This window comes from Spermophilus citellus, assembly GCF_964194105.1.
Source record: "Spermophilus citellus genome assembly, chromosome: 2".
In the NCBI taxonomy this organism is placed as follows: domain Eukaryota; kingdom Metazoa; phylum Chordata; class Mammalia; order Rodentia; family Sciuridae; genus Spermophilus; species Spermophilus citellus.
The window spans coordinates 139,068,600-139,089,957 of NC_138183.1; the positions used below are offsets into that span (position 1 = coordinate 139,068,600).

Genomic DNA, 21,358 nt, shown 5'->3' on the forward strand with positions numbered 1-21,358 from the left:
AGTGGAAGAAATGAAGTGGTGGTTATTAGCTACAAAGAACCACCGTCAACATGCCCCACACGGAAAGATGCCAGTGGAGCAGCAGAAGTAACAACCTGCCACCAAGGACTCCAAAGGTTGCAGAAAGCCCCTGGGAGAAGATTTACCAAAGTGGCCCTCAAGGGTCTGAGCTTGCCTGCCAAGCTAGCTGCCTTAGACTTTTTCTGCTGCAGGGGAGACCAGCCGTGGGTGTCTTGGAGGAGGTACCTCCTTCCTTAAGTTATGGGGAGGCTGAAAGATACCATTCAAGTAAGAAATCTTCTCTTCCAGGGGAAATAAATACTGGTTGGTATTCTGATTAGATTGTGCAGACTAATAATAAATAGTTCCTCCTCTTAATGGAATTAGGTATAAGTTGGATTTATTTTAAATTACTATTCATATTATCTATCCTCCAAAGAGACAACTGTTTTGATTTTTTTCATAATTAGCAAGATATCTATCTTTTGAAACATGGGAAATAAACCAAAAATGTGATAAGTTTATCAAGCAGATTGGATCTTCAGGAGAGTCAGACCACAGGCTGGGGTTTGGAGTCCACTCTAAACAGCTGCCAGTTTTGCAGTTCTGTTTTAAGTACTTGCCACCAAATTAGGTTCTTTACATGTTCTCTTCATGTACTCTTCATGGCACCCCATGAGGTCTCTGGTGTAATCATAATGAAGCTAACGAAACCAACTTGAAGCTAACGAAACCAACAACAGTGTTGTTAAAGGTTAAGTGTGCCAGCGTCCTGAAAGTTATTTAAGAAAACATGCTTGCATCTAGGAGATGCAAACTGAGGTAGGAGGAAGGAAGAGGCTAAATAATATGTACAAATTTACATGGCAAGTAAATGCTAACGGTGCAATAGAATTCAGTTCTTTGTGTCTTAAAAACACAGGTTGTGTCTATCCCACTAGATGACCATCCATCCTTTGTCTTGCTTTCTCATAGTCATAGAAAGTGTTAACACTATAAGGAACTGACAATATCTGATTCAAAAATGTGTTTTGTGGACAAAGGAACAAATAATAAAGAAGCAAAGAGGCCAACACAGGACTTTTATAATAAGAGTAACCCTGCTTAAGCAGCAAGTCAAGGGCGTGGCAAAGATGGCTGCTCCAAATGTAGCTTTAATAAGACTTAATCCCAAATGTGATGTGTGTACCCTCTTCCGGCTCTTAACAAGCCACATAAACAAAAGGACCTGCTTGAGACAGTGGGACAATTTGACTAGATTGGTAATAGATGAAATGAAAGTGTTGTTAAAGGTTAAGTGTGCCAGCGTCCTGAAGGTTATTTAAGAAAACATGCTTGCACCTAGGAGATGCAAACTGAGGTAGGAGGAAGGAAGGGGCCAGGCCTGGAGCTGGTTTTACAATGTCTTGGGAGAGAAGAGAAAACATAGGGAGGGCAGACATGGCCAGGGCTTGATAATTCCTGGATCTCTGTGAGGGCAGATGGGGACTTGTGGTATTCGTTTCTGTACTTGTGTGTATGTGTCCTAATCTTTTCATAAAATGTTATTGCCTTTCCTTTCACAGGTGTTAGATCAGCCATGAAAGACGAACGCACAGCGTGTTGGACTGAGGGACTATATCAGGGCCGTATCACTGAGCAGCTGAGTTGGTGTGTAATAAGGTTGCCAGGGGAAACGCCTTTTCCCTGCTGGAGCTGGGAGATCTGGGCTACCCAGAATCCAGTTGTGAGAGCTGTCCCAGGTAGCCATTTACAATAAAGGGTATCTGTAAGTAGGCCATCTATAAATAGCATTTATAGACCTATTTATAGACCTAAAGGCCAAGCATACCTGGAATTCCTTCTGCCCTTGCCTCATTTCTCAGTGCCAGGCTCTAGAGGAAGAGAGGTGGTTCTGCACACGTTTTAACAGCAGGTTGAAACTCCCTCCCCTTCTGCTTTTACATGCCCATATTGCCTTTTGATTTATTTCCCAAACTCTCCACCAACTATTTTAGGGTGATGACCACAACTTACATTTAAAAGTAACAATAGCATGAAATGCATTCCTCCCCAGCAATCAGGAAACCTTGAGACCAGATCCCATCCACTCCCCACCCACCTTCATTTCTCCCTCATGCTGTTCCCTGTTCACATGCTGAGGTTCCCTGCTGGTGCTGCTGTTATGGTTGACATCCCTCCTCCCAGCTTGCCTTCCCTCTGCTTCTCCACAGAACTCAGACCTCCTCTATTTAAGTTCTGACTCAAATGCTGTGTCCTTTTTGAAGTTCTTTCCTAGTAGTGATTTTTCTTTTCCCATTGTACTTAATCTCCTTTACAGATGGTTTTTCTGTCTTGTGTTACTCTTGCACATGACTTATTGCCCTTAGTTCTAAGTTCCTTGATAGTGTTAATTTATTCTTGCATGTCTAGAGCAATTAACACAGTGCCTTGTTTCTATATATGGTATTTGCATTTAACAAACTAATAAATGAAGAATAGAACCTCTTATAAAACTTGCTTGTATAAAGCACAAAGGTTGGAAAATATCCTGAGCTAAAACTTGAAAGAAAGCCATGGTGCCTGTCAGTTTTCCATGTTCTTTATACGGATTTGTGCTTCAAACCCAGGAGAACCTCCTAGAGCATGTGGGCCTTCTCAAAGAAGCCCTACTGCGCTCATTTGGCCTTGCATTTCACAGTTATGGTGGACTGAACTTGAGGCCTAGGTGGTGAGATTAAAGTCAACAGGATTAAGCATTCTTCTCCCTGTGCCAATTTATAACATGTAGGACTTCCCTGTGGGCTTCCTCTTTTTGTTGGCACTGGATGAGAATGTTCTCTGAAGACTGTTCAGTGCCCACAAGAGGCAAGGACCCCTGCTGCAGCCCCAGCTGAGACTGTTCAGGACACCAGGAGTTTGAAAGCTTTGCATCTTTTAAATGATTATTCTCAGTAGCTTCAGCCTCTGAAGGGAGCTGTGATCCAGCCCAGCTAAAAATATACTCCACATTCACTCCTTCAGTTCCTGGCTCAATGAAATGTCTTTTGCTCTGCCCCCCATTTGCATAACCTGGCATCCTGGGGCAGTGCTGCTAGCCATAAACAGACAACCAACACACACAGAGGTGCTGGACTCTCTTCCCAGGACCCCCAAGAAGGGACACTATCCCACCTCCCACCCATTAGAAGTGTTCCTATCAAAATGACAGGAAATGACAGGGATAGAGAGGGTATGGGGAAACCCATGGGGACTGCAGAGGGTGCAGCAGACAAGGACAGCAGATGGTGACATGGTGCTGTCAGGCCATGGACTGCACCCCAAATTCACAAGAGAAGCATAAACCTCACTGTGACTGCCTGGACAGGGGGCCCTAAAGAGGTACTCACCCTGCAACAGTGTAAAGGTAAAATTTCTAAGCTGCAAAAGTCTGAGTTAAAGTGTAAAAGACTAGGGCATTGTAAAGCTTCTAGATTACAAAGCCTGAGCTAAAAAGTAAAAGACAAGGCATTGTTACAACTCCTCTGCTACCCCCGGAACCTGTAATCTCTGTAGTTGTTAGGACAATGCTGGAACTGCCCAGTAAATATCTCTCCATTGATTCCCTGGTTGTTTAATAGCTAAGGGCTCCAGGTAGCATGGCATGTAAGCATCTAGGCTCCAAAACCAATCAGTTTAAATGTGTACCCCGCTTAGAAATGACCAATCACCCCTGCCCAGACTATTCCCGCCAATGAATGTACTAATCATGTATCAGAGTTGTTGTTCAATTTTCCCGCGCCTCATGATGATTTGTTCTGATGTATGCAAAGCCCCCCCCCTCCAAAAAGTGTACTTAAGCTCTGCTTGACCTCTGCTCTGGGGCTCTGGGCTGCTCTATCTTCCTGAGTGAGCCTGGAACCTCAGCATGCTGAATTAATAAATCCCCTTTTGCCAATTGCATGGAGCCAGTCTCTTGTGTGGTCTCTTTCTCCGACGCTCCGCTGGACCCTTACAACAGGAGCACGAGCCCCCCACCCACTGGGCGCCTCTGGTTTGCCTCTCTGTTCTTTCTGTATCTCTTTAACTGCTTTCATAACTTATTTGTTCTACCAACTGCTTAAGATTTTTTTAGCTAACTCATAACTAATTTTGAGGTGTTTATGTGAATGACTATTATTCCTCTCGAATAGCAATTAAAATGTACTTTAATAAAATATTTTAAAATGCTTCTTCCACAAGGAGAAACTAGTATTTCTTTTTCTAGAAGCATTGGAAGAAATGTCGCCAGCCTCACTCTGAAATTACACTGTTCCTGAATGTTTTTGCTTTGTTCTTTTGATTTCCAATTTTCCCTGAAGAAAACTGGATGGCCTATTTTTGGATGTTTTGTTTCCAATAGCATTTGTGTCCTTATGAAAACATGGGCTATATCTTTGAATTGTAATTTAGACTTGTAATGATATTTGATTCCAGATGATATCTGATTGATTTCTAAAACCTCATTACCTACAAATCATTAACTTAATGAATTTGTACTAAGCAGGAAGAGTTGAGATCATTTCGAATTTTTATCTTTCTTAATTTTATTAATTCAACTAATGAGTACAATTCCGGGTGCTTGATTGAATAAGAGTGGTGACGTGAGGTCTGTTCTACATGGCTGTGTCTCTGAAATCCTAAGTACTTTGTAGAAATTTACCATGTATCCAGGGACCCAAGTATCCCAGAGACTTCCCACTAAACAGCAGTGCATTTGGGTTTTCATATTTAAATGACAGTCAGTGCAAAAATCATTTGAATTGGCACTCCTTGGAACTTGCAGAAAAACAAGTATTCAGTATACTGAAAAGCCACTCTGGGAAATTTAAATATGAAAAGTGAACATTATTTGCAAAACTAGAGAATTGCAGACACCCACAAGGAACTTCACTTAGAACTGAGTCGTTTTTTCTATGTTCCTGGTTCTTTTGCACCATCTTCTGATAGTCAGAAACTGGATTTCTGATCTGTGCAACAAATGTTGTATATTTAGTTTGGCATTTTTCTAGTTGAAATGAGGTCAGGTTGAAAGACCCCCGGACCCTCAAATCCCCCGTCCAAAAGAGAACTAGCGTCACACTGGCTGCAAAAGCAAGAGGCAAGTTTATTAATACACAGGCGCCTGCGGGTGCACAGCAAAACCTCAGCCGAAGCTTTGGTGAACTGGCACACCGGGCTTTGGGGTACAGATCTTTTGTAAGGAAAAAGGAGTTGTTTCCCACCTAGCACAGTAACAGGTGTCTCATTGGTCCCTTTGAATCCAGCATACATGTCACTTAAAGGGTAAACTTGTTTTTCACTATGATAAACTTGTTTTTCACTATGATAAACTTGTTTTTCACTATAGGTTCCCGAAAAACTCATAAATCTCACAGGTTTACATTTTGTTTCCTCCCTGTTCCCGCTTATGATCCCAGTTTGCTCAAGCATGTCCTGTGATGTAGGCAGGGTGCCCTTTCTAACAGGTCATGTGGTGAGCTCACCTGTTTACTGCATACTTTCTACTTTTCATAATTGGGCCTTAGGTTATGGGGCTGGGGTCCTTCAAGGTTCCATAATTTCATGGGAGTACTAGCATAATAACAATATTTCTAAGATCATGATCTTTTTAAAAAGCCAAATATAATTCCATCCAGTTTTCCATACTCTAGGGAAAAAGAATTACAATTGCACAAACGTCTGCTGCTTCCCCCAACCTCTTCCCCTGGAATGTTATTTTCCAAGGGCTATAGATTACAGTCCTTAGAGGGCAGAGTCTGTCCTCTTGCTGGAAGCTTCAGGTGAAAGCAACAGGTTTCCTGTCTGGAATGAGCAGAGAGCCAAAACAGATAGTATTTTAATTTTCTTATAGTGCTCCCGCCACCCCCCCCCCCTCAAGTAAAACTGCAGGTCAGTATTTTATTATAGCAGCCAAGGACAGACAATTCCCCAAAGATAGGAAATTGTGTGGCAGAGTGGGGCTTAGGAGTCCAGGGTGAAGGTTCTCTTTGGGCCGGTCCTGACCTGGGGGTCTGGTGTCCAGGAGCCAAAGCTGGCATAGCAACACTCAGATCCTCCTGTTCCATAGAGATGGTGTGAAGTCAACTACCCCAAGGCTGGGAGAGAGTCACAGTCTGAGAAAGTGGGGTGATGAAAAGGACAGTGACTGATGCAGCTGCAGTTGGAAAGGCCCAGTTTGAGGACAGGGCGCAACTCAGTGGGTGCTTTCAAATGCTAATTCAGTGAATGAAGGAGCAAGGAAAAGATTTAAACACCCAACAAATTGCCTTACTGTTTTTAAAATTCAGATGTATTACAAACAGGTTTATTGTTGTGTTTTTAAATGTGTGTGCTTGCATAAAATCAATTTAGCAGAATTTCCAAATTGCCAGGTAAGGCTGTCTGTGCACCTTCTGGCTGAGCTACTGGGGGCAGCTCTTTAGTTGTGGTGCCTAATAAGCATATTAGCTTTTATCTATCCACCCCAGGTTCCTGTTGGCATTCAGAAAGGCCACAGACCTCAGGACTGCTGGATGAGAGGCAGATCCTAAGCAAGCTGGCAGTGGGGAGTCAAGACCCTTGTGGAATGAAGGCCTGGGTAGCCCACTCCCCACCTACCACAGTCAGTATCAGGGAATCAAAGCAAAGGGAGACAAAGTTGAGTTCCAGGTAGGTGATTGGTTGAGCTGCAGATCCAGCCAAAGTGTTCCTCTCTGGTTTTTAGTAACTAGACCACACACTCACCACTGTTTTTGGGTCTGTGGCACCCTAAACCAGGAGCTGCACCTTATTCTCCACCCTTCACTTGGAGCCAACAGATATCCCATGGCTAGAGTGGGTCAGTGTGGTCTTTGTTGCCTGCAGTGGGCATGCTAAGGAGAGGAATCAGAGGATCCTCATGGGCCTCCCAAGAACCCACACCCACTCTGGGAGGCCTTGGTCTGGGAACTACCCCTAAAGCACATGAAGCAAGAGGGAAGGAGTTCTAGTGGTTTGCCTGAAGAAGAAAAGAGTGGATCTCAGATGAAAGAGCGGTGCTAGCAATTCAGAATTGAGTGATGTATGAATCCCTCATAAAAGAAGTGTAGTGGGGGCTAGTTAATTTAATGCTACCATGTTAGCAATATATATTAAACAAAAACCTGGTATAGAATCAAAAAACTAAAATATTTATTAATTAAATAAAAAGGAGCCAACACAACAAATACATAGCCCTAGTCTCCAATGGTGTCTGATGCCATGATGGAACTGCATCACCATGGCAGTGTGGGCTGGTGCCGCTGCTGCGAAGCACTGACGCACTGACCCTGAGTCGGCTTGCCTCCTCTTCTGTCTGGTCACACTACTGCAAAGCTTTGATCCTACTCTGCCTGCCACGCCATCTGGAAGCCACTTGGCCTGAGAGCATCTCTTCCCAGGTGAGTGTGTTCCACTTCCTCCTTCCCCTGTAGGCCTGTTGATTCTTCTCTTGCTGACATGCTCCTTCCCTAGCTCCTGGGGGATGAGGAGCAGCCAGACCGAGGGCCCCACCCTGCAAAGGCATCCTCACCCAGTCTAGGTGTGGCCTTCATAATACCCATTCCCTCAAGCTAGGCAGGTGGCATATGACCGGGCTGGATCCAGTGGCATCCCTTCTGAGGTGCTGCAGCTTGGACCTGGCGTTGGGGAGGTGGTGGGACCTTCAGGATGTAGGCTCTAGTGGATGGTCTTTGGGTCACTGGTGTGAAGAGGATAAGGGGGTCCCAGCCCCTCCTCTTTGTCTTCCTCTTCTGCTTCCTCATCCTGGGGTGAGAGGGGTGGCTGCACTGTGCATTCCACCATGACACGCTGCCTCAGCACAGCCGGACAGTGACGAGCCAAGCAGTCATGGACTGCCCCTCCTGACACTGTGAGCCAGGACAAACCTTCCCCCTGTGATACATTGCCTCCCCTATCGTGTGTCTTGGCGAGTGAGGCTACTGAAAGTAGAAGCTCTTACTTATGAAGGTGCTTCTGTGTAGTTGTGAAACAGCGCCAGCAGGGTCTCCACGGGCTCTTCTCTGGCACTTTCAAGTCACAGAGCCACAGATTCACACTTGGTTTCAGCTAGTGAGGAAAGCCACATCTGCACATCCAGTGGCCTTAGGTGTGACTTCCTGCCTCTCTGGAACTAACTGTGCTGTGTGGGAGGGCTACAGATCGAGGTGGGCAGGTGGCTAGGCCCGAGGCCCCGAGAGGCATGTTCTCTAGCAGCTGCTTCCACTGGCTTCCACTTGTGGCCCCTGCAAACACGTGAAGGAAGGAGTGGAGTCCGTGTCTGGTGGATGCCCTGTGCAACCCAAAGCCCTACTGCTGGCAAAGGCAAGCTTCTCGGTTGACTGGAGTTTGGGAAGGTGAGGCCTTCAAAGGTTCTCCCCAGTAGGCTGCATTGGACACTTGCAGGACATGAACCTCTGCAAGGCCGCTAGTTGGTTGGGCTATATGGCAGGCGTGGAGTCCTGACTAGTTCAGCCCACACTACGTAGAGCAGCCATGTGCAGCACCATGTCAGTCTAGACCCAAGTGCGCCACGCCCTGAGACCAAACAGCAGCACTTGTGGTTAAGATGCCCCTTAAGGTGATTGGAATGTGCACAGTGCAGAGGAGAGCTCAGTGGGTGGACCTGTGTGGTTGTCAACACGCACACACCAAGGGCACAAAGTGCAAGTTCTCCCAAGTGAGAAAGGCTTAAGCCACAAGACCAAGCTCCATGCAGCTGGCTTGGAGCCAGATCCTGTTCACCAAGGGCTAGACAGTGGTGTTCATAAACTTAGACCTGTGGCATCTCCCTTTGTCTCAGCTCCTTTAAGAGTACAGAATCTCCAGGTTTAGATCATTTACTTACAGAGAATTCTGGTCACATCAAGCTAAATATTTTTCAGAAATTCAGTTTATTGGATTGTAAAGTTATTTGCAAGCATAAGGAGATTTGCATTTAGGCTCTCTCTCTTTTTCTCTCTCATTTCAAGAGCAAGAGGACAAAGTCATTTGCCTAAACATATCTTTGTGCTATATTTCAGGATTCTTATAGATGGGCCCCTGCCCTATGGTGGGAGGTATTCTCTAGGTGAGAAACTAATGTGACTCCATTTTTGAGAAACCAGCCTCTACCTCAGAGCAAAGCCTGTCCAAGGAAGGGGGCGTGACCCTTGTCCTTAGAAAAACCCACAGAGCACTCCTAAGCACATACCCACCCTGCTGAGTTGTTTGTCTGTAAATAACAAGAGAGGTCTACGATGCCAGGTGTCCCTGACTCAGGCTAGATGAGGACCCATATAAACCCCCTAGCAACCTCCAATCAGCATGAGACAGGGAAAATACCTGGAATACCAGATGACCCCCCAGTAGTTTATGGTGGTTGATAACATGTTGGGAAACCATGTAGTTTAGCATGTACACTCCTCATGGCCTAAACCAATCAGTTCAAATGAATCCCCCTAATGTACTAACCAGTCACCCCTACCCAACTTGTTCCCGCCAGTGAATGTGCTAATCAATGTTAAGAGTTGTTGTTTGATTTTCCCGCGGTATGGAATGATTTGCTGTGTGATGCTGTGACGCATAGAGTATCCCCCCAAAACCTATAAAATCTCACTGAACAAAGGACCGGGACTCACTCCCTGGGACCGCTGCGGCGGGAACGGTTGTGAGTTCAGGCTCGAGCTTGCAATAAAGACTCTTGTGTGATTGCATCGGATTCGGCTCCTGGAGGTCTATTGGGGTCCCACGAATCTGGCATAACACAGGAACCCACGCAGATCTAAGCCAGGGTTACCCAAGATTGACAGGAAACTAATAGTCTGGCCCTTTCCCATAGATATGATCTTTTTGTTGTTATAGATGGACATAATACCTTTATTCATTTATTTGCAGTGCTGAGAATCAAACCCAGTGCCTCACACCTGCGAGGTAAGCTCCTACCACTGAGCCACAACCCCAGCCCTCAGATATAATCTTAATGCCAAATTGGGAATTCTGGGCTAGCAGAAATGTGACTTTAATGTTAGCCTTAAATCTAAGGTTTGATTGTATGTGGTTGTGAGGTATTTCAAAGTGTAGAGTTCACAAGCGTGGAAACTATCAACCCAGTTGACTGGCCCAGCTCTAACTTGAGTGGACATTGGAGGGAGCAGGACACTGAGGGAACATCGAATCCCCCACAAGTAAGAAAACTACCTTCTAGTCCTCTGCTCCTCATGCACCATGGGCCTGTTAGCCAAGCTGTCTAGTTTGGGCACTTCAAAATGGGGGTATGCAAGTGTTTGAGGTAGTCCACTGGGGTAAGGAAGGGGAGATAGAAATTTCTAGTTATATTGATTTTTATTGAATTGTTTTAAAAATTTAGTAAATGTAGTATTCTGTGACCTGCAAAATCCATTAAACCTTGATAAATAGGACATGTTTATGATTCAAAATTATATGTACATATATATTTTATTAAGATTGTGAAATCCAAAATATTTAGAGAAAAGTCCTGGACCCTGTTTTTCCCTTGGTAGATTGAAGGTGTCACATTGAAGTCCCTGATGATACATGCACATATATAAACACAAATGCACATTTAGGTATATTTCACTTATAAAACATATTCTAACTCTGCAATTAGCAGGAGAGTTCTTTGACTTCCTGGGGTTCCCTGGTCATAAGTCTATAATGTATTGCATAACTGAGATCACTTTGTGGTTCACCCCAATTGAATTTCCCCTAGTGCAGTCTAATTTAGCTCATGACTTTGTAGCTTAGAAATTGAATAATTTTTAGATGAAACAGTCAATACCAAAATTAAGAGCAAAAGAAATATTGTTTATTTAATAAGCATTTCCTCACTTTAGGACCTAGAACCTTGTACTGCCTTCCTCAGTCTGACCTTTGTAGGCTGAAGTAATTGAAAAAGTAGTTTCCGGTGATAACAATGATCACCCTGTGGTTCCAGTGAAGTCTGGGCTAGAGGGAATATATTCACTCTTTTGTGTATTTGATCAGTTCTGGTTCCTGATTTAATTCTATGACTTCCTGTGCTTGCAAAACTTTAAAGCTTGAATTGAAAGCCCTGATAGCTCAAGTTAATGCATCTGCTATTTTCCCTGAGGGGCCAGGCCCTTGCACTGCAGACTCCACAGAAAAAAATAGAATTGACTCCACTGAACACCCAATAAACTCCAGATGGAATCAAGACTTTCGGTGAAGCCATAAAGTACTAGGAATTGACAATGTAGAGATTTCTCAAAATTTTATAAAATATTCCCTCACATCTAATAGGAAAATGGGCAAAAAGAAAAACTAATGTTCAAAAGAAGCACTGGGAAGCATCATTTATACAACATGAACCACTTCAATCTCATTAATGGCTAAGGAAATAAAAGTTAAAATGAGATGCCGTATTTTCTCTATAAATGGCCAATTAAAATAAAGTCTAAACCATCCAAAACTGATACAGAAAAGGAGCTAATGCTATCTCCTGTGTCCCAGGAAAAAGGGTTTTCACAGCATGGCTAACAATCCCCAGCAGCAATTTTATGAATGTATTTTTGATTAGACTATTTAACTCTTAAGATTTCATCTTGTTTTTTTGTCACTAAAGCAAAGGGGGCAAAAACACCTGCACTGAGTGCTCCTCCTGTTCCTAAAACCTAGGGAACAACCTTAGAGTGGCCTGGGCCTGAAGGGCCACATGTGCTGTCTTGAAGGACAAGGCTCCCCCTGCATGCTGGGAACCAGCATGGAGAAAACTGCTTCCCTGCACTTGTACCAGGATAGTTGCTCCCTGGGGTGTTGGTCAGACAAGACCCTAAGCAAGCTTCTGATGTCACTGCTTCTGTACCTGACATGTGAAACCCCTCTGTCAGAGGGATGGGTGTGGAAGGATATGGGTCACTCCTCCAGCTGGCCACCATTGGCAGAGCACTATGAGGAACAGAGGTCTACCTGCTGCTGTTGAAGTCTTGGACAGTCACTGATCTCTTGTGTGCTAGGAGCCACAAGCAAATAATACGATGTATGGCACCTTTGGTTGTAAAGTGACGCCAGCTAGCCACTGAGATGATATGATTATGTTAAGATTTACATTCATATGGAAATTGGACTCCCGCTGTTCACCTTGGCCTGCTACCGGACTCATGTTACAGGACTCCTGGAGAGTTCCCATTGGTTGGGGAAGGATAGTAGGAGGAAATTCCGGGGGAGGTCGGGGGGGGGGCCCGGTTCCGGGAGACGCGCGGTTCCGGCAGACGCCCGCGTGGGAGGACCGGGTTTGCCTTGCCGGCGCCTACGGAGTATTGGCGGCTTTTTCAAAAATAAAGTTTTGTTCCTGCTTGAGTGGCTCGTGATTCTGTGCCCAGCCAAGACTGCGGCAATTGGCGGCCCGTACGGGGAACGCCTGGAACTTAGAGGTGAGTGAAATTGCTCGCCCCTGAGGGAAGGCGACAGAATGGGTGACCATTTCAAAAAACAATGTGTTCTTGTTTTGATTTATTTTGTTTTTATTTCAAGCTCCCTAGCCCTAGAATTTTCTCAGGCAAACTGGGAAAAATGGTTGGCTCAAGGTTTGAAGTTATTCGGCCCTGAGAAAGAGAAAATAGATACAACCATTCTCTGCTCCGTTTTTGTTTCATTCTGCTTCGGCTTTGTTTTATCCTATCTTATTGGGTTACGTTACCTTTATAGTAGATTAGAATCTAGTAAAAAAGAAACCGAAAAACTGTTAAGTAAATTGTTAGAGGTCCAAACTATGGTAGAAAAAACGCTAGGTCAAGCAAAAGAGAAGGTCTCTCAAGCTAGTCAGACAGAGGAAAATTTAAAGAAAGAAAGCTTAGAGGAAAAGCAGCCATCAGGTGGAGAATTACAACAGGAGGTTGCTACTAACTCCGTTCTATCACCAGAGGGCGTAATTCAACCAACAGCTCCATCTACCACTGAGCGGCCCTCAACTCCCCTAGTTGATGGATGGAATTCTGAGGCAGGACCCCAAAGATTAGCATGCCCTGTACTTGAGCAGGCAGGAGGGCAACGAATTCACCGTGCTTTAGATTTCAAAACAATAAAGCAATTAAAGGAGGCTGTAACAACCTATGGGCCGCAAGCTCCCTTCACGGTGAGCATGGTCGAATCTGTTACCAACTTGGACATGACACCAGCAGATTGGGCTAACATGTGTCGATCTGTGCTAAATGGAGGACAATACTTGTTATGGAAGGTTGCCAATGAGGAATTTTGCATGGAGAGAGCTAGGTGAAATGCAGAAGCCGGTTACCCTCAAAGAAATATAGATATGATATTGGGAAAGGGACCTTATGAGGGTCAAAGACAGCAAATTGAATATGACCCTGGTGTATACGCACAAATTACTGTAGATGCAGTTAGGGCATGCAAAACTTTACAGGGGCATGGAGATTTACAGGGTCAATTATCTAAGGTAATACAAGGAACTAATGAACCTTACGCTGAATTTGTAGATAGACTTATTCAGACAGCCTCTAGGATATTTGGAAATACAAAACAGGTAATGCCATTTATAAAACAACTGGCTTATGACCAAGCAAATCGTTGCTGCAGAGAGGTCATTAGACCATGGAGACATGAAGATTTAAACACATATATTAAATTATGTAGAGACATTAATGAACAAGGGCAAGTCTTAGCAGCAGCACAACAGGCTTTAGATGCCAGGCCAAAAACATGCTATAATTGTAATCAAACAGGACATTTTAAAAGGAGTTGCCCCATAAGAGGAGGGTTTAACAAAGCTGGGTATCAAAGGAATAGAATACCGGGTATTTGCCCACGATGCCATAGAGGGAAACATCGGGCTAATGAATGCCATTCTCAAACCACCATAGAGGGTATTCGTTGTCAAAAAACGGACAAGGACCAAGTGTTTACCCACGATATCATGGAGAAAGGTATCAAGCTCCATTGCCAAAAAACGGACTAGAGGGCCCAATGCCCCGGGGCCCAAAACCACAAATATATGGGGCAATGGAGGAACCCAGCAGCACCATCAAGGTAGTGCCCAGGACACATTATCCATTAAATCCCTCATCAGACAAACTAGAGGGAGCGTAGGGCTGGACATCTGCACCTCTGCCAGAGCAGTACTAACTCCAGAGATGGGAATTCAAATCATTCCCACAGGAGTAAAAGGACCTCTTCCCCAGGGAACAGTAGGCTTATTATTGGGACGCAGTTCTTCTACACTAAAAGGACTTATGATAAGTCCTGGGGTAATTGATCCCGATTATGAGGGTGAAATAAAAATTATAGCTAGTTCTCCAAGAGGTATATCAGTAATTTCACCAGGAGATAGAATAGCACAGTTATTAATAATACCCAGCCTGCATGATAAATTTTCCATTTGTAATGTAGAAAGAGGTTCCAAGGGATTAGGCTCCACAGGTGTAGATTGGGCTATGCTGTCTTTAAATTTAGATTCTCGCCCAATGCTAAAATTAAATATTCAAGGACATGACTTTAATGGGCTGCTGGATACAGGTGCTGACCTCAGCATCATATCTCGTCAAGAATGGCCAAAACATTGGCCATTACAACAAGCCACTCAAACACTTCGAGGCCTAGGAGTGACAACAAATCCCCATAGAAGTGCTATGGTATTAGATTGGAGGGATCCTGAAGGATGTGAAGGAACTATACAGCCCTATGTATTGGATCATCTTCCCGTAAATTTATGGGGACGAGATGTCCTAGATCAATTAGGATTGACATTAACAAATAACATCAATCCTAACGCGCCCACTACTAGGGCTAAACAAGGCTTTAGAAAAGAAAAAAAGATTAAGAGAACAAGAACAAGGTATGACAGCACCTATTCAAATAGATCAAGAAATAAGTAGACATGGTTTGGGTTTTCAGAAAGGGCCACTGAGACGATCAAAATTACTTGGAAATCAGAAAGACCAGTGTGGGTTCCTCAGTGGCCCCTGACTAAAGAAAAGATACAAGTAGCCCATGACTTGGTCAGACAACAATTAGCGGAAGGACATGTACAACCTTCCATATCCCCCCATAATACTCCCATTTTTGTCATTAAAAAGAAATCTAGTAAATGGAGATTATTACAAGATTTAAGAGCCATTAATAATGAGATGGTTATTATGGGACCTGCTCAATCAGGGATTCCCCAATTGTCTGCTTTACCAAAAACCTGGCATGTTTTAGCTATAGATATTAAAGATTGTTTCTTTTCAATTCCAATTCATCCCGAGGATAGTCCACATTTTGCATTTACTATCCCTGCACTGAATCATGAAGGTCCTGATCAGAGATATGAATGAAAAGTACTCCCTCAAGGGATGGCTAACAGCCCAACTATGTGTCAAATTTATGTTAATAAAGCAATCCAGCCACTTAGAAATCAAAATCCTGAACTACAAATATTTCACTATATGGATGATGTGTTATTGGCACATAAAGATAAAAACACATTACTAGAATGTTATGCCACACTTACAAACTTATTGAAAAATTATAATCTAGAGATAGCAATAGATAAAGTACAATTAAATCTTCCAATTAATTATTTAGGAGTTCTATTATCCTCAACCATGGTCCGTCCACCAAAAATTCAAATACGAGTAGATCAACTCAAATCACTTAATGACTTTCAAAAGTTATTGGGAGACATAAATTGGATAAGGCATTATCTAGGCATACCAACAGGAGAGTTAGGACCTTTATTTGATATTCTAAAAGGTCCATCAGATCCAAATTCACCCCGCATGTTAACACCTGAAGCAAGAAAAACATTAAAAATCATTGAAACATATATGGAAAATATGCATTTGGATAGAATTGATATAAGTTTGCCTTTATTATTTATTGTACTACCAACAAAAAATATTCCTACAGGAGTATTTTGGCAAGAAGGTCCATTATTGTGGATACATTTATCTTATTCTCCTAACACTATTCTTACTAGATATCCTGAGGCTGTAGGACAATTAATACTCAAAGGAATAAAAGCAGCAAAGGGAGTGTTTGGGATTTCTCCCAATAAAATTATTACTCCATATACTATGGATCAAATTGATGAGTTAGCTAATGAGTTAAATACTTGGACAATAATCATGTGTAAAACTAGTGTTTCATTTGATAATCACTTACCATCTAATCCTTTGTTGTCTTTTTGGTCTAAGCATCCTGTAGTTTTTCCAAAAATGACAAGAAAAACCCCTATCATAAATGCTCCAAATATATTCACTGATGGGTCAAACAATGGTACAGCAGCAGTAGTTACTCCTGATCAAACTTTTACATTTTTAGTACCCAAACAATCAGCTCAAAAGGTAGAGCTTAATGCAGTATTACAAGCTTTTATGATGTTTAAAGATTCTGTATTTAATTTATTTTCTGATAGTCAGTATGTAGTTAAGGCTATAGTATCCCTTGAAGATGCTGGTAGGATTTCACCTTCTTCTACTGTTTTCTCTTTGTTTTCCACTATACAAAGTCTAATCTGGGACCGAAAAGATCCATTCTTTATAGGTCATATCAGGGCACATACAGGATTGCCTGGAGCACTTAGTATGGGCAATGAACTAGCAGATAAATCTACACATGACATACATATTTTCTCCACAATAGAAGAAGCTATAAATTTTCATAAAAGGTTCCATGTCAATGCTAATACTTTACAAAAGCATTTTAAAATAACTAAAGAACAAGCCAGACATATAATAAAACAATGTCAAAATTGTGTGACATTTTTACCACAAGTTAATCTTGGAGTCAATCCTAGAGGACTGATACCTAACCATATTTGGCAGATGGACGTCACACACTTGCCAGAATTTGGAAAATTAAAATATTTACATGTTACAGTTGATACTTCTTCCGGATTTTTGATGGGCTCCCTTCATGCCGGAGAAAAAACTAAAGATGTTATAGCTCATTGCTTACAAAATTTTGCCACTGTGGGCGTTCCAAAACAGTTAAAAACGGACAATGGTCCTGGTTATACTTCCACCTCTTTTAAACAATTTTGCTCATCATTTGGCATTACTCACATAACAGGAATTCCATACAATCCACAAGGACAAGGCATAGTTGAAAGAGCTCATCAAACTATTAAAATGTACTTATTAAAACAAAAGGAGGGAATTGGAAAGGGGTATATATCCCCCAAAGATAAACTTAAAATAACCCTTTTTACTCTAAACTTTTTAAATTTGGATTCATTGGGACTTAGTGCTGCGGAAAGACATTTGTACCCCAAAAATGTACATAAGCCTAAGGTACTTTGGAAAGATATTCTAACAGGACAATGGAAAGGCCCAGATCCAGTGATAGTCTGGAATCGGGGCGCTGTCTGTGTTTTCCCACAGGAGGAACAGCAACCGATTTGGATTCCAGAGAGATTAACTAAAACAATTTCTACAGAAAAAGAAGATGATTTGACTCAAATCCATAACAGTTGACATCCAGAGCTCCAGCTTGGCTATTCTTACATCTGCGACAGTGATTAACCAAGGTGTTTTTTTTTTCAATATCTATTTTATTATTGCATTTTTCCCACATCATAAAGTTCTATTTTATTTTTGAGCTCATACAAACCTAGGTTAATGTTTTTCTGATCAGTTTTATTTTTTGACTGTGTTTTATTTTTTGACTGTGGAGTTTTTAAACATTGCAATGGAGATTTCACCTAGGTATAACTACAAGGCCTTTATTTACTATTGTCTTATGTGTTGTATGTTGTGTGCACACTTCTGTTTTGTGTTGTATGTCTGTATGTGTGTATGTCCATATTTCTTATATGAGGAGCGCTCATGAAAAAATGGATCCAAATTTTTTCTTTATTCACGTGATTTATATGGTTTAATTTAAATTAGGTGAATAGCTATTAATGATTGTTTTTAAAGATGGTTAACAGATCTGTTTGTTTACTAATTTAAATTAGGTAAACAGCTGTTAAGGATTGTTTTTAAAAGAGTTTAACAGATCTGTTTGTTTACTTTCACCTTTCCTTTTCATTATATTTAATAATTCTGTTCAGGATAATGTCTCTTTAGCATCATTGCCAAAATTTCCATCTCCATCCCAATTCCGGTGAAGACTAAGATAAAACCAAACTACAGCTTCTATGATAGCTATCACAGTAAACTGTATAAACTGATACATCAATGAATATAACTCAACAAGTAATGCTCAATCAAGGACTTGATTTACTTTGGGAGGAAATGGACATATTGATAGACTCCTCCGATTTGAAGTGCCTGCAGAACTTGCCTGGACTATATATCAGTTGCATGCATTGTGAAATATTATCTGGTGCACCGAATTGTGGTACTGCTGGCATATCTTTGCTGATGGTGTCACCAGTGACGCAATTTTCCAAAAAGAGCCATCAATTGGCTTGGTGTCGTGGCATTTCTATATCCTCCTCCCTTCTACTAGTGATGGTCTAAAATTTGGGGGCCAACAGAGGTGAGACAAAGAACCTCACCCCCCCACTGGCACCAAGGCAAAATTTGGGAGCCAACAGAGGTGAGGCAAGAACCTCACCCCCCCACTGGTGCATAGGCCTATCCACAAGCATGGCTGAATGCTGGACCAGTAGTCAGTGACGGGTTGATCTGATTACAGTGGATTCAACCTAAGACAGGAAGCTGACGCCTAAAGGTCAGTTCTCCCATGACGGGTAAGAACCATATGTTGAATTGGACAACCTACCAGGCACGGTCCCTAGCCACATTGCTTGTTGCTTAATTAAACAGAAGGGGGCAGATGCTAGGAGCCACAAGCAAATAATACGATGTATGGCACCTTTGGTTGTAAAGTGACGCCAGCTAGCCACTGAGATATGATTATGTTAAGATTTACATTCATATGGAAATTGGACTCTCGCTGTTCACCTTGGCCTGCTACCGGACTCATGTTACAGGACTCCTGGAGAGTTCCCATTGGTTGGGGAAGGATAGTAGGAGGAAATTCCAGGGGGGGGCCCCCCGGTTCTGGGAGACGCGCGGTTCCGGCAGACGCCCGCATGGGAGGACCGGGTTTGCCTTGCCGGCGCCTACGGAGTATTGGCGGCTTTTTCAAAAATAAAGTTTTGTTCCTGCTTGAGTGGCTCATGATTCTGTGCCCAGCCAAGACTGCGGCACTTGTGAGCTTTCCTCAATAAATCACAGGTCTTCCATGTTGTCTCTGGGCATTTTCTCTGGCCTGTCTGCAACCTACCCCAATGGCACAACTTGGCTATGGACAAGACACATCTGAACAAAAACGTAAGTGTGCACAAAAGTTTATCTACAAATGTATTTATGCCAAATTTTTGAGTAACAGTAACTTCCATTCATGTGCTGGGCTAGAGCTTGTGTGTGTGTTTTCTCATTTTAGTCTTGCAATGACCCCCACGAGGCACTCTTCATAGTTTCCAATAACAGGGTGACTATTGGCTTGGAAGTCGGCCCGGACAAATGCACAGACTTTCCCTTCCTGTTGATATGAGGGTGGAGAAGAGAGTCTGCACCTGCAGGGCACATCCGCATATGAGACAGAGCTCACGTTGGCACCAGGAAGGGGCAGGGAGCCCAGGCAGAGGCCCTCCCAGAGCAGAGCCTCCCACTGAGTGTCCAGCAGCACAGGCCAGCACCACAGAGCCTGCAAGGCTGTTCCCCACATTGGGGGCCTGCAGGTTCCTTGCAGAGCTATGCAACTCTGATGGGGGGAAGTCTTGGGATAGGAGGATACCTTATACTCCTGGAGAGGAAACTTGGCTTTCACAGAGTTTAAGGTACTTTGGGAATGTGTAAAGCGCCTGTTACAGGAATTTTGTCTGCAGAAGATGGGAAGAGCTTACGTGGGCTTGCACGCGTGTGGCTACACAGGAGATTCATTTCCATCTCATAAATAATAAACAAACCCTCAGTGTGCTCATTCCAATTTCCCTTCCAATTGCTCATGTTAACCTCACAAAGTCATCAAGAGAAATATGGAAAATGCCATCTCCCTGTTGGAGTGGAAACCTCCTGCCTAGTTACACATCTCCACCCATGGCAAGCTCACTAACCTCATCTGACTCACTGTCCTCTATTTAGACAAAATCTGACCCATGTCAGAATGAAAGATGACTTTAACTGGACATGTCTGTTCTAGTAAGATTTGTTTGAATCGGAAGTAGAATGATGTGACCAAGATTGAAACTAAGAAAGACACTGAGTAGTTATGTACATATCCAGTAGTCACATCTCTTTATAAGAGATCACCAAAGTACCCATGGGTAGGCTAACTTTATCATGTGGCTTGGGAAGACAATGAGCAGGAAGCCACTACCTCCTCTTTACCTCTGTTTCCCAAATATTTGATAAGCTCTTTTCCCTTCACTCTACTGCTTCTTCCTAGATAAGATGTGTGTCCCCAGTTGCTGTCTATCTGGTCCATGGTTCTCCTCCTTCCTCCTTCCAGGTTCTCCACCCTTTTGAGTCACAGTGCACCCTTAGACAGTGGATTGGTGGATTCCTGCCAGACAATAGGCCACACCACTGCCCAGCAACTGTGGATGGCTGATTACATCATTTTCTACCTTTCAGAATATTTCTTTGTGCTTCCTTGGAGCCCGTGCTACTTATGGGTACTGGGGGCAAAGCGCTTGCCTGGGCAAGAGGAGCTGGGACCTCTGGCTCTAGCCCAGCCCATGTGAGCAGCCTCGTGAGAGGAGTCAGGAGAAACATGAGGACCTCATCCTGTGACCTTCTAAGCACTGTCCTGGCCCCGGGAAACTCACCCTGCACTGCTGCTGTTGACTCCAGAGCCCTCAGGGATGCGCCTAGGTGCAGCCTGATCCCTGGGTGCCTTCCTGCTGTACCTCACAGAGGACTGTGGTTTCGGAGTCTCTGTCACCCATCTACCTGTGTCTACACCCAGGTTTATCTATCTAAATAAAGATGAATAGAACCCAAAACATAACCAATGTGGAGTCTTTATCACACATAGAAGTTGCAGGAATTGAATTTAAAAAGCGTTGATGAGAGCAGGTCCTGATGGTTGTTGCTCAGTTCAGGTTTTCTTCTTACTTATTTGGCGGTTGGCTCTCAGAAGGGGCAGCACAGATGTTTTACTGTGCTGTTGAAGGATGGCACAAAGAGGCCAGACAACAGCAAAGGAACTGCATGAGCATTTCTAACAAGCCATTAACTGCCTTTCTGGAAGGCTGCAGAAGCTTTAGGAGACTAAATTTCCCATCAGACCCTCCAGATATACATCTTTGGCCTAACAAGGAAGAGTGAGAAATCAGGGCCCGAGCGCAGGGCCTCTCGTCAGACGTCCTCATGACACTCAAAGCCCCAGTCATGGCAGAGGCCATTGGAAGGCCTCTGGACACATCTCCCTGCACTTCCTGGAGTTTACA

General features: G+C 43.3%; 1 long non-coding RNA gene across 1 annotated transcript; it reads left to right on the forward strand.

Moving 5' to 3' along the window:
- The first annotated feature begins 7,264 nt into the window (after window positions 1–7,264).
- LOC308642375 lies at window positions 7,265–20,552 on the forward strand. The gene is made up of 4 exons (XR_014020548.1): window positions 7,265–7,397; window positions 9,871–9,906; window positions 19,140–19,235; window positions 20,416–20,552. It is a non-coding gene; the product is annotated as an uncharacterized lncRNA (long non-coding RNA).
- Window positions 20,553–21,358: the final 806 nt, after the last annotated feature.